Genomic DNA, 12,358 nt, shown 5'->3' with positions numbered 1-12,358 from the left:
CTTCTATTAGGTGCAACGTAGCAACTCACCATGGCAACTTCCAATATTATGACTTCTACCACCTAGAAGGACAATGGCAACAGATGCATGGGAACACCACCATCTGTAATTTGCCTTCCAATTCACATGCTATCATAACTTGAATTATATCACAGCTCCTTGAATGTGTGGGGTCAGAATCTAACAGCACTGTGGGGGTGTACCAACAGCACATGGACTGCAGGAGCAGTTCACTATGGTGTTCATGAGGGCAATTTGGGATAAGCAATAAATCCAGGCCAAGCCAGCAATGTCCGCATCCTGTGAATGAATAAATAAAGAATTACTTATTCCTTTTTCTGTCAGCATGCTTTTCCAGAAACTTGCATATGACAAAATTTTATATCTGTTTAATTGATCCAAACGTCTTTGAATCCAATGTATTTCTCATCTCTTCGTGTAAAAGTTCACCTCTGATCAGATGTAAATGATCAGTCCCTTGCCCTCATACTGTGTCGCCCCCTTGTGGGGCTCGGATTACAGGAGCCATCAATAGTCATGTCACAACAGAGGCGCCCTCCCCAATTAAGATTGGATTGTGAAGTGGCATTCTGCCACTGGAGAATTGAAGTGGATTGAGTCAAACAAAATAAGGTCAGATTTTCTGAATATTGGTCAGTAACCGAGTGCTGTATACCGTGACTCTTTAAAAAGTTGCCCCTATGACCTGAAAACTGCAGAGAACTTGCAATGGAGTCACCCAGGTTGGGAGCTCTGGTACAAGGTCTTGACTTGAGCCAGCCCACACTCTTAAAAGGTATTCCTGAAAATCTGGAATCCTGGCGTGGCAATTCTGGAAATGGGGGTTGCCTGCCATTTTTAAAGATCTTCTATATCATCCCAACTTGGTAAAGTTCAGGTTGGATCAGATTATACATATGATCTGTGTAATTATTGGCTGGCTTTCGTTTTCATATTCCAAGATTTTTGTGTGTTTTTATACTTTAACTAAAGTAATGTTTTCTTGGAATATTTTTGTTGCAGTAAGGTGTACATGAATGTAGGAAGTATGATCAGGAAATGAAATGAAATGAATGAAAATTGGCGGTGCCATGAGTAATAAGGAGGAAAGGCTTAGACTACAAGAGAAATAAATAAGCTGGTCAAATGGGTTGAACTCTGGCAAATGGAGTTTAATCTAGAAAATTGTGAGGTGATATACTTTGGGGGCATAAACAAGTCAAGAGTGTGCGTGATGAACGATAGGAACCTAGGAAGTACAAAGGATCTGATTTACCTTGGAATGCATATCCATAGCTCTTTGAAGCAGCAAGATAGGCAGATCAGGTGGTTAGGAATCCATATGGTATACTTGCCTTTACCAGTTGAGACATTGAATAAAATAGCGAGAAGGTTATGATGGAGCGGTATAAAATTATCAGTAGGCACAGCTGGAATACTGTGAGCAGTTTTGCACATCATATGATAGGAAAGAAATGATTGTGCTAGTGAGAGTCCAGAGTTGATTCATCAAGATGTTGGCTATGTTGGAACATTTCAGCTCTGAAAATAAGCTAGATAGACAGGCATAGCTTTCCTTACAGTCGAGCGGACTGAAAAGGACCTCAATGAGGTGTATAAAATTAGGAGGGACATAGATTGGGTAGATGCGAAGAAACCTTCCCCTTTAGTAGAATAATTAATAACCAGAGGGCATAGCTTTAATGTAAGAGGCAGGAGGTTTAGAGAGGCTTTGGAAAAGAATCTTCTCAACCAAAAGGTGGAGGATACCAGATTCTGCTGCCTGAAAAGATGGTAGGCTGGGAACCATCACAGCATTTAAAAAATAATTTGACAAAATGTCAGAGCATGCAGAGTTACAGATCAAGAGCATGTGCTCGATGACTGGTGAGACACATGGGCTAATGGGACTCTTTCTGGACCCTATGACTTTAGTTTAAGCCCCTCCTTTAAATTGATATGACCTCTCCATTTGTTAATTTTACACATGCTAGTTTATTTTCGGAAAGCTTACTAAAATTATACCATGAAATTATGATCGAATTAACATACATCTTTCTGTATGCTGATCCACGAAATGAATGTTCAAGGTTCAACACTAAGCATGAACCTTACTCATGTGCCATTGCTTTCCAGGCCTACTCTGATTGCTTTGTTTTCATTTAGCTTTTAATCAATGACCTCTGTATTTATCCTTGATCCTAGGCAGGCTTTCTGAAATCCCAGAAAATTTTAACCAGATCGTGTTAATTGACCATTTCTACCTTGAACACTACTTTATCATGTCATGATCCACTCCTGCTCACTTTGCCTTAACAGATAGCAAGATCCTGTGCTAGTGTCTGGCTTCATCTTCCAATCTGCAGAAATCACCACAGCTAACTCCAGAGGTTCTAAGTGAAGTGAGAGAGAATGTGCAAAGAAAGATTGCCAATCCTCAGCCCATTCCCCCATCTAATCAAGATTTCTCTGTAATGTTTACTGAGGAAATCTCCTCAGTGTTCACTGAGAATAGAATGACGGATGCTAAGGAAATAAGGGAAAGCAATGGAGATTTTTTCGACAGCATACATATTACCAGAGAGGAGATGTTTCCACCCTTAACGCATATTAAGGTGGGTAAATCTCCTGGGCCTGATCAAGCCCATCCTCGGACTTTGTGGGAGGCTAGGGAAGAAATTGCAGAGGCCCTTGTAGAGGTGGAGTTGCAGGTAGACAGGGTGGTGAAGAAGGCATTTGGCACGCTTCCCTTCATTGGTCACAGCATTGCGTATAGGAGTCGGGATGCCATGTTGCGGCTGTGTAGGACATTGGTGAGGCTACTTTTGAAATAATGTGTACAGTTCTGGTAGCCCTTCTATAGAATGGAAGTTGTTCAACTTGAGAGGGTGCTGAAAAGATTTACAAGGATGTTGCCGGGTCTAGGGGGTTTGAGCTATAGGGAGAAGCTGAATAGGCTGGGATATTCTCACTTGAGTGTTGGAGGCTGAGAGGTTACCTTATAGAGGTTTATAAAGTCATGAGGGCATGGATAGTCTGAATAGCTAAGGTCTTTTTTCTAAGGTAGAGGAGTCCAAAGCTAGAGGGCATAGCTTTAATGTTGGAGGGAAAAGATTTTAAAAGGACTTAAGAGGCAACTTTTTCACTCATAGTGTGATGCATGTATGGAACAAGCTGCCAGGGGAATTGGGGGAAGTGAGTAAAATTACAACATTTGAAAAGCATCTGGATGGGTATATGAATAGGAAGGTTCATGAGGTATATGGGCCAAATGCTGGCAAATGGGACTGGATTTGCTTAGGATATCTGGTCAGTGCAAATATTTCAGACCGAAGAGTCTGTTTCTATGCTGTATGACTCAATGGCAGATTCTATCTCTTGTTAGCCATGAGTAAATTGATATTTTTTGACAAGCAAGCATTTCATGATACTTATTAATGCAACCAATATTTTATTCCAGAAGTCTTCATAAATTCAATTCAATTCCTTCAGTGTCCTGGTGGGATTTGAACTCATGCCCATGGAACATTAAGCTAGGTCTGTGGGTAAATAGCCCAGTAACAATTCAAAAATACTGTTGTCCCCTGAGAAAATATTTCCTTGGTCTGCTTTATTCAAATTGTCATAGTTTTGTGCATTGCTCTTGACCCCCCATTTTCCAGGGAGAACAACTCTAGCTTTTTTAGTCTAACCATTTATCACTCCACTTTTGTGCCAAACATTGCTCACTGCTTTTTTATTATTATTATTCACAGTAGGAGTGCATTGCTGAATATGCCAAGATTTCTTGCCCATCCCTAGTTGCCCTTGAGAAGGTGATCGTGAGTTGCCTTCTTGAACCACTGAACCCATTTGCCATAGGTAGTCCCACAATGCTGTTAAGGAGGCAGTTCCAGGATGTTGACCCAGCAACACTGAAAGAACGGCAATATCTTTCTAAGTGATGAGTGACTTGGTGGAGAACCTGCAAGTGGTAGTGTTCACATGATTCTGCTTCTCTTGTCTTTCCCTCTGAGAGCAATCATGGGTCTGGAACGCACTGCCTAAGGAATACAAGAAATAAAAGATTTTTTTTTTTGCAAATATCTTCCTCATTTTGCCTTAATATCTTTAAAGATCTATGCACATGGCCAGATTCAACTGTCCCTGCATAGTCTTTACAACTGCATCATGACATACATATTGCCTGTTCCTGACCCTTCTGACAAAATGCAGCAAGGCAGGCTTCTCTAATAAAATCCATCTGTCACTGGCCTGCCCGTTTTGCTAGCCTGCCAGTGTTCGGTTGCAGGCAATTAATGTCATGTTTACGACATCTCAAAATTAAGTGTCATTTGCAGATATTATAACAAACTTCTTGTCTCAATGTGTTGTTTCCTCTTCATCAGCCATTTTTTATCCAAGCTGACACCAACCCTCCCATTCCACGAGCTTCATTTTTTTAACTGATTTCTTTTGCATGGTTCTTCATCAAAAAACTTATTTAAAATTGACATGGATAATATTCACCATGTTCCCTTCAACGATGTTTTCTGTTAATTCATCAAAAAAAATTAAACTAGTCAAGCTTGATTTTGTGAATCAGTACTGGCCTTCCCAATTAACTTAAGTCTCTCCAGGTACTCATTATTTATTTCTTGTTTTTAAAAGATTATCACCATTGACATCAAACTGACCAGTGAATAGTTATTCAAACATTGAACGGTATAGCACGGGAATAGGCCTTCGGCTCACTATGTTTGAACGGGCCATGATACCATTCTAAACTGGCCCACCTGTCTGCACATGATCCATATCCTTCTATTCCCTGCCTGATCATATCTGCCTAAATGCCTCTTAAATATCACTATCACAACTGTTTCTACCACCTCCCCTTGCAGCGTCTACCATCCTGTGTAAAAAGCTTACCTTCTAAATCTCCTTCAAACTTTCTCCTTTTGCCTTAAACCTATTCTCCCAGATATTGACATTTCTATCCTGGGGAAAAGTCTCTGACTATCCTCCTTATTAATTTTATATACTTTCATCAGGTCACCTCTCAGCCTCTGATGCTCTCACAAAAACAATCTGAGCTTGTCCAAACTCTCCTGATAGCTAAAACACTCCAATCAAGGCAGCATCAAAGCAAAGGGATTAAAATTGTTTCACAGATAGTAGGAACTGCAGATGCTGGAGAATCTGAGATAACAAGGCGCAGCGATGGATGAACACAGCAGGCTAAACTGCATCAAAGGAGCAAGAAGGCTGACGTTTCAGGCGCCTTCCTGCTCCTCTGATGCTACTTGGCCAGCTGTGTTCATCCATCTCTACACCTTGTATATCTCTGCATCAAAGCAAACCTCTTTTGTACTCTCTCGAAAGTTCCACATCCATCCTACAGTGTGGCAACCAGAACAACACACATAGTCCAAAGATGGCCTAACTAAACATACAGCTGCAAAGTAACATGTGAACTTTTATATTCAAGTCTCTGACTGATGAAGACAAGTATACCATACGCCTTCTTTACTACTTTACGAGCTACAAACTTTCACTAAAAGGCCCCTCTGTATATGATGCTCCTAAGGGTCCTCCTATTTACTGCATACTTTCCTCTTGGATTTAACCTCACAAAATGCATCACCTCATACTTGTTCAGATTAAACTCCATCTGCCATTTCTCCACCCAATATTCCAAATAATCGATACCCTGCTGTATCCTTTGATAACCATTCTTACTGTTCTCAACTTCAGAAGTGTTATGTCATGTGCAAACATATTAATCAGACCACATACATTTTCATCCAAATCATTTATATGTATACATACACAAAACAACAGAGCTCCCAGCAGTGATCCTTAAGGAAATAACCTTACTCTCTTCCTTTCGAAACAAGGATGTTACATTTGTCAATTTTATATCATTTTTCAGTTTTACCACATCAATGGAAGTTTGGAAGATGAAAATAAGCCTTTCACTATATCACCCTAACTTCTCTTTATCACCTGGAGCAGAAGTCACCCAGACCAAGTGATTTATTCACTCAAAGCATCACCAATCTTTCCAGTACATCCAGTCCATTAGTTCGAATAAAACAGCTGTTTCAATTTTTTAAATCTGAAATTTCCAGGGGACACAGATGCTGAGAACGATTTAGTTGATATGAAAACAATTTTAACACTTTAGTGGAGAAGATGGCGACGTTAATGTTAGACATTTATTGATAGAATCAGTAAGAACTGGAAATTTTTTTCATATGAGAGTGATAGTTGATGTTATTTTGATGATCTGTGGTGGATAGAAATTAACAATGGCAGGTAAAATTGATTGAGGAAAGAATTAGTCAAGAGTTACAATATGGTCCAATGATACATGAAGGATAAGCTCCTGATTTTCACTATTTCAAGTGAAATAGCTTGGAGTAAGAAATGCCAGAAGAAAGTAATACCTGTTTGGATTTCATGACAAAACCTAACATTGTATGATCCATTATACCATCTGGTGTCTCTTTAGTCTGGCATATAATCTGTTTTTAAATGGAGAAAAACTGCAGAAAACTGAAACATAAAGGCGCTTGTGGGTATTTGTGCAAGAAAGACAGAAAGCTGGCTCACACACGCAACATGTAGGCCAATGGAATTTTGGCCTTATAAGAGTAGGGAAGTCATACTGCATTTGCATAAGATGCTGGAAAAACCACATCTGGAGTACTTCAAGGAATTTTGGTTTTCTTCCTTAAGAAAACATATCATTTCATTGGAGGCAGTTCAGGGAAGTTTCACTAGGAAGATCCCTGATATCAAGTGATGTTTTACGGGCCTGTTGCTGAGTGGACCAGTTGGGTTTGTGTATGGTGTCAACTTTTAGACCAGAGGTCAAAGTGTCTTTTCATCAATCAGTGTGCTCTGACCGCTGTTGACCTCTACTATCTACGCCTTCTACCCTTTACCTTAAATCCATTCCCTTTGATTATTGTCCCTCTCCTAAAAAGGAAATGTTTCTTCCTATCTATGCTAATTATGACCTTCATCATTTTTTACACCATAATCAGGTCCACTATCAGCATAAATAGTCTCTCTTCAGAGCTGAAATGCTTCATTCCAGGTAACATTGGACTGAATCTCCTCTGCACCCACTATAATGAAATCAGATCCGTTGCATGTTACAGCAAGCAGGACTCAACTCTAATTGTGGTCCAGCTGATATCTTATGTAGATCTATCACAGCCTCCCTGCCTTTCTAGTGAATGCTTTGACTAATGTTGAAAAATATCCCATATGTCTTCATAACCACCTTCTCCATTTCTCCTTCATCTTCGAGGACAAAATCAAAATCCCCTTGATTTTCTGCACTTCCTAGGCTCCTACCATCGACCGTCTACTCTTTTGCCTTTTTATTCCTCCCAACATGCATCACCCCACATTTTTCAGGACTAAATTCCACTTGTCACTGTTCAAACCATCCAAGTAGCCATCCATATGATCCAGTAGCTTAAAGCTTTCCTCCTCGTTGTTTACCACACCACCAATTTTTGTGCCACATACAAACTTACTGATTAAAATGCTTACATCCTAGATCTATTTAGATAATGAATATTTGTCCTACTTGTGCAGTCTTTCATGCCTAACCTTGGCAAAAACCTTTCTGAAGTCCATGTAAACTATATCCATTGTATTACCCTCATCCACGCGTCCAGTTAGCTCATTTAAAAACTAAATTAATAGTGTCTGACATGATCTCCCTTTGCCAAAACTGTGTTATCTATCCTTGATTAATCCTTGCTTCTCCAAATGGAGATTAATTCTGCTGTCAGAATATTTTCCAATACTTTCCTTACACCGCTATAAAACTAGCCTATAGTTTCCTAATTGAAGCTTGCCACTTTTCTTGAATAATGGTACCACAATACTTGCCTTCTGTTCCTTTGACACCTCTCCTGTATCCAGTGAGGTTTTGAAAAATAATGTCAAGGCTTTTGGTACATCTAATCTGGGCAAGGTGACTTATCCAATTTTAAGCCCATGAAATCCTCTGCCCACTGCCCCCCACTCCCGCTCATCAACTGTAATTTGTTTGTGTATCACAATCCACTACCCTGATTTTGATACCTATACTTTTATTCTCTGTCATAAATACACATATGAAATACTCATTTAAAATCTCACCTTCATCTTCTGGCTGCACCTACAGTTTGCCGCTTGTCCCTTATGGGCCCCACTTTTTCCCTGGTTATCCTCTTGCTACTAATTTACAAATAAAATGCATTTGGATGCTCCTTGCTTTTACCTGCCAAAGGTTCTTCATGTTCCAGTTTCTCATACATATTTTTTTCAGGTAATCCCCTGCACTTTCTATACCTTTAGGCCTTCAGATGTTCTGACCCTTGGTATCTGACTTAAGGTTTATGTATTTTTTCTTAATCTAATTATATACATTCCTTGATATCCAGGGTTCTTAGGAATTTTTGGTTCCACTCATCACAGTTACAAAAGTATGTTGGCTCTGCAATCTCACAATTTCCATTTTGAATTACTTTCACTGCTCTAATATATATTTTCCTACAAGTAGCTGCCCTCAGTCAGTTAGAAAGAGCAAATGCAGAAAGGATGTCCCTGTTGACTGGAGGGTGTCCAGAGTTAGGCATCAAAATCTAAGGATGCATAATAGGCCATTTAGGACTGAGATGAGGAGAAATTTTTTCACTCAGAGTGTGGTGAGCCTGTGAAATTCTCTGCCACTTGAAATTAAAACATTGAAAGCTTTCAAGAAGGATATAATGTTCTACTATAATGCAATAGTTGCATTCCTGTGCAACATTGCACTGTAGAAAATCACACCATAGAAACAACTAGGCCTACTGAAAAAGTGGAGTTGGGGTGGACCACCAAAACGTATCATTCCAAATCACTTAAAAATCACTCATAAGCCTAACACAAAGGATAACACAGTTTGAATAAATGTTTAATTCGTATCTAATAATGAAATAAAAGTAAATTTAACACGTTGCCTTGAAAAAACTGTCAAGATGACTTGGCGGGGGATGAGATTTTGAGGGTGTCTGTTGTTAATGCTGGGGCTGAGGATCATTATCATTGTCATCATCATCACCTTCATGTGCAGCTGTGGTTGCAGGATTAAGACGAAAAATAGTTAATCCAGAAGATGAATGGCTGTGGTTCATTGTCTTCTGACTGTTTCTCAGTGGTTAGCTTAAAAAAGAAAGTTCACCAATAAGGGATGATGGCTTGGCATATTATCCAGGATGAGGAGATTCTTGAAATCCAAATCATGTTACAGCCAACATAAGTTTGGGTTTTAGAAATAGCGTTCCCCTTTTTGTCAGCCATGGCAGAACCAATTTGCATTGCCAGAACATGTGTTATAGCCGAACCAACCGTATAGATATAGTTCTTAGAGCCAAAGGGATCACAGGGTATGGAACACCAATAAGGAAAAGGTACTGAGTTGGATGATCAACCATGTTCATAATGAATGGTGAAACAGGCTTGCAGAATTGAACAACTCTGACAGACCATCCCCTTCAATAGCAAGAAGGCTGTGGGCTAAATTTCAAATCTGACACTGTGACACAAAAACAGCAAGTAATTCACACTTCTAAAAAAATCGCAACTACACTGACACTTGTTTTTCCAACAAATTGCATCTGACTAGCCTACAGGAGACAACACATCTTCATATTTCATATTTCCAGCCCCCTCACATGACTTATCCCATCTAGCTGACAGAACACACCAATGCAAACAGACAAAGACTAAAGACAGACTAACATAAATTTTGTGTTTTCTCCATTAAGGGACAATAATGTGTCTTCTGTTCTCATTCTCCAGAATTCTATGTTTATTAAATGAATATGTTTAAGAACACAAGCCCTTTTATTTTTGCACAGTTACATGTCTGCAACACTCTGAAGGTACTGACATGTTTTAAAACTGTGCAGAGACTTTCATCGAATGAAATAGTTTCATCATGCAATGATGCCATGAGGCCAGTTGTGTCTGTGCTGGCTGTCTGCTGAAGTGATTCACCCTGTCTCACTTACTATTTTATTCACCCAATACTGCAATTCACTCTTTTTCAGGAAATGATCTATGCCTTTTCAAAGCTGCTGTTTACAATGTTTCAGTTGATGTTGATTTTGTGTTTTATATATATTTTCATAACTTCCTAGCTTTTAAAGCCCAGAATCCTGCCTGGTTCTTCAACTTGGCCTATCCTCTGAAATGAATTGTGCGCATATAATCCCTCTGTTCTTATTACCCCCCTTTAGAATTACACCCTTCATGTTGTATAGTCCATCCATATTTTTTCTAACACAATGACTAAATTCATACTTTGTTCTATGAAATTTCATTTTATCAAACCATTTCAGTAACATGGTTACATCTTTTTAACATTTACGAGTATTATCCTTACAGATCACAATACTTCAGAGATTTATGTCTTCTGAAATTGAGTTTGAAATTGTGCATGGTACACTAAGATTTACTCCTTGTTATCAAAAAGAGCATGGGATTTTGATACTGACCTCTATAAACATTTCCCTAATTTGCCAGGCAAACAGTCATCACTACACTGTTTCCCGTCAATCAGCCAATTTTGTATCCTTTTTGATATTGCCTGTTTTATTCCATGATCTGTAACTTTGCTGACAAATCTTTCTACGGCACCTTGTCAAATGCCTTTTAGAATCCATGTACATTGCAATAATGGCAGTAAAGGCATTGGCTATCAATATTAACTCGGCTAAAAACACAAGCAGGTTAGGTCAACACTTTTTACCCTCAATGGTTCTGTGCTAGCTTTTCTTTATTAATCTTCACTTGCGCAGGTAACTGTTAATTTTGTCCTTAATCATCTTTTTTTAAAAAAAAATCCACCCCGAGATTAAACCTCGTGGTCTGTAGTTACTCAGCTTATCATTATACACTTTTGTGAGTAAAAGTGCAACATTTACATTTTTTTTTCTTCAATTCTCTCGCATTGCTGAACTATATGAAATGGGTTTATTAGCTTGGATGGCTGCTCTGCCATCAGCATGGGTTCAATTCCCACATTGACTGAGGTTACCATGAGGGACTCTTTGTCTCAGTTTTCCCCTCGCCTGAGGCCTGGTGACCATCAGGTTAAACCAGCACCAGTCGTTTTTGTCTCATGAGAGAGCAGCCCAATGATTCTCTGAGACTGTAGAAACTTTGCTCAAACTTTTGCTCAACTATTTAAGGAAAATTGTAAAATTATGGCAATGCCTCTGTAGTTTATATCCTCGATTCCCCCAGCACTGTTCAGCTTGTCCTGGTGCTGATCCACATTAAATGTTGCCAACCTTTTTAATGCATCCTCTTTATCTATTTTAAACCACTTAAATGCCCTTCTCAGGCAGAAAGTCTCATAACATTTAAGAAGCAATGCCAAGCCATACAAAGCTATGTGCCAAATGGTGGAACTTTGGAATAGAATAGTTAGGAGCTCAGTTTTGAACGGTACAGACTCAATAGGCTAACGGGCCTATAAATGTGATGTAGACCTTGGCAATCCAGAAAGACTATGTAGGTAATGCAACACCAAGAGTCTAACTCACTCATAAACCGGCTTTCTATTTTGAAATGAAATACATAAAAAGAAGAGGTTCTGAAGAGGGGTAACTGGATTCAAAACGTTAACTCTGCTCTGCCTCCACAGATGCTGACTTTACCTCCCTTATGCCAGAATCAAAGATGTCACAGAACGGCTAGAGGACATTATTTTGGGGGAGGGTAAAGAGCCAGAGGTCATCCACATTTACTTATGTAGGGAAGAGGAAGTAGAGTTTAGGGATCTAGACAAGAAAAGGGAAAAACATTTCAGGTTCTAATTCAAGGTTCTTATTTCAGGTTTGTTTCCAGTACCACATGCTAGTGGGCATAGAAACAGGAAGACTGAACAAATCAGTGCATGGCTGAGAAAAACAATTCAGGAAACAAGACTTTGGGCCAGTTCTGGGGCATTTGGGGTGTGTAGACTGAAGACAGGTTAGACCTTAGTAGCGGCATGATGGCTCAGTGGTTAGCACAGCTGCTTCACAGCACCAGGAACCTCGAGTGACTGTCTGTGTGGAGTTCGCACATTCTCCCCATGTCTGCGTTGGTTTTCTATGGGTCGTCTGGTTTCCTCCCACAGTCCAAAGATGTAAAAGTTCGTTGAATTGGCCGTGCCAAATTGCCTGTAATGCCCAGGGATGTTTAGGTTAGGTGGGTTAGACTTGGGGAAATCAGGGGTGGGGGAAAGGCCCTGGGATGCGGTGTGGACTTGTTGGGCTGAATGGCCTGTTTCCACACTGTAGGGATTCTATGATGAACGGAACCTCATATAGGTGGCAGA

This window comes from Stegostoma tigrinum, chromosome 13 (genome assembly GCF_030684315.1).
Source record: "Stegostoma tigrinum isolate sSteTig4 chromosome 13, sSteTig4.hap1, whole genome shotgun sequence".
NCBI lineage: Eukaryota > Metazoa > Chordata > Chondrichthyes > Orectolobiformes > Stegostomatidae > Stegostoma > Stegostoma tigrinum.
Note: the sequence above shows the minus strand (reverse complement) of the source record.